The following is a 2,679-nucleotide window of genomic DNA, read 5'->3' on the forward strand; positions in this document are numbered from 1 at the left end:
CAAACCTGCAATAATTAAATGTTAAACAACACAAATATACTTTAACCAATGTCTTTGCTTCTGACCTTCGATGATCCAGTTCAACCGTACTAATAAGCAAAAATTACTCTAGACGAACATTTGTGTGTCTTTGTTTATTGCTGAAGTGTGTTGAAATGTCTTCTTCTGCATTCTACTGTACGGACGTAAATTTACTTTCCCTTAAGCCTGAGGCTTATTCATTTCACTTTTGGTGTGAAAAGGCTTTTATATTTGCCAAAAATATAACTTTTTTATTTTAAAAACAAACAAGCAAGCCCTGTCCAGATTTAAAAAGTAACGCAAAAGTAACGTAACACATTACTTTCCATAAAAAGTAACTAAGTAACGTAATTCGTTACTTTTTTATGGAGTAACGCAATATTGTAATGCATTACTTTTAAAAGTAACTTTCCCCAACACTGAGCATAATAATGCATTATAATTACTATTATAGGCCAATACCATAGACAATAAAATAAATAAAACAAAACTCTTGTTTGAGATTTATAGGATTAAACATAGCCAAGAAACATTCATTCAGGAGCCATTGTTGAAACTGATCTTTGTAAAGGTAAATAACGAATTCAGGAACTATTTTGATACCATTGTCAATAAAATGGTGATCCACTTCTAATACCCAATCCCACTTTCAACATTCATTTTCATGTAAAAGCTACAGCTGCACAGTCAGCAATTTAACAGTCAGAATTACTGTAAATGTTGATATTCAAACCTTATCATAGAACTCGCTAAGAGGGATCTATAAAGAGATGAATAAATGAGTGAATAAATAAATGAACAATTGAATAAATAATATGCTATGTTATGTTATGTCTTATTAATAACCAATGAATAAGACACACGCCACACTTCACATTTCAGCTGTTTTAGATTTGACGACTAGATGGCGCCAGACACTTGTTTGAAGGTTCGATTGTTGTCAGTTCGTCTCAGCTGCTGTCAAAAGATCACAAAAGAAGAGAGATTTACTTAATTTAGTAACTTTAGCTAATCTGGTTAGGTAATTATGATAATATTAAGCCGTTAAATCAAACCTGTTTCAATTTAAGTATAGGACTAACATTAGTTCGCATACGATCTCTAAAAGTGTGCCATGTTCTGTGACACAAGTCCTCATTTAGAGTTATTCTACGTTCGAAATTCAGCAAAGTATTTTGTTTGTTTTCTTATGCTTTTGACTAAGTATTCTTTTTCTTTTGATTGATTGGATTATCTCAATTCTCTTATGGTAGGCCTATGGTTAAACTGGGAAATCGAGCAGTAGGCTAAATGCAATTTTTAGTTACTAAATAAACATGTAGATTTGGAAATACTGTAACATCATCAGTTAATGTTAAAGGGGTCATATGATGCGATTTCAATTTTTCCTTTCTCTTTGAAGTGTTACAAGCTCTTGGTGCATAAAGAAGATCTGTAAAGTTGCAAAAACTAAAGTCTCAAATCCAAAGAGATATTCTTTATAAAAGTTAAGAGTCAACCACGCCCTCCTAAAACTCTCAAGCCCGCCCGCCTCCGCTCACTCAGGCCCGCCGGCACCCACTCACTCTAGCCCGCCGTGTGAAACTACTTTGTTTGGCCTTCCAAAAGAGGACACGACTAGAAATCAGTGGTTAAGTTATATTTACAACACTGTTCCAGAACAGTTCAACCCAAATTTTCAGATGTGTGCAGCACATTTTATGGAGGACTGTTTACTGATCCTGGTAGAGTAGACTACAATGCCGGCTGTTCTGACTCACAGACTGTAAGTACGTTTTCATTTTAAGGATTTGCCGCTGACGAGTCAAACGTGAGTTTTGGGCGGTGTAGAGTAGCGCTTGTTGTTTGTCATTTCTCCGATCACAAATGCAGACATGGTTTTATGTTTACGCGGCGCGATGCAACGCAACGCGAAAAAAAGACAGTATACGTCATTATAATCCATAATTATGTGGGGCTTTGACTGCCAAAATTGTCTATTATTTTTCACCAACATTGCATGCTAAATCCTTTGATAATTCTTATTGTTAACTTAGACGTAGTAGTAAGTTATATTATAGCACTTTTATAAAACTCTAAAAAAAAAAAGAAAACTCTAAATAAATAGCATTTCATATAAATAGCAAACAGACAGATTATAATAAATTACTCAACATGTGCACCTACCCACACAAAAACCAGCTTTAATATTCACATCAACCCTCCGTTACTGAAACACTTACAGACACTGATGTGATTCAACACTTTCTAAAAGAATCATTTGTTTTACACACACTTGAGTATCCACCCAGTCTGTTTCTTAACACAAAACTTGTACCATCAAATGTGCTCAACCAAGGCAGAGCATACTGATAACATATTGGCAATGTCAAGAAAACTCTGGGGGCCCATAATGGTCTCACAGCTCAATTTCAAATGTAGTTAACCTTAGAGGTCATTTATCACCCAGTGGGTCATGAGGGTTGAACAGTATTTACAACAGGACATGGAGACTTTCATCTGGGAATCAGTGGGATGTGTTTGAGGGGTTAACAATGAAAAGGACACTGGATATGTTTGAAATAGCATATACTATTACTACTTCTGAAGTATGTACACTGTGCACAGTATGCAACTTTTGAGTATGCTTAGAGATGATCTACTACATCTGTAAATTAG

The sequence above is a fragment of the Sinocyclocheilus anshuiensis genome, unplaced genomic scaffold (genome assembly GCF_001515605.1).
Source record: "Sinocyclocheilus anshuiensis isolate Anshui unplaced genomic scaffold, SAMN03320099.WGS_v1.1 scaffold1430, whole genome shotgun sequence".
Taxonomy (NCBI): Eukaryota; Metazoa; Chordata; class Actinopteri; order Cypriniformes; family Cyprinidae; genus Sinocyclocheilus; species Sinocyclocheilus anshuiensis.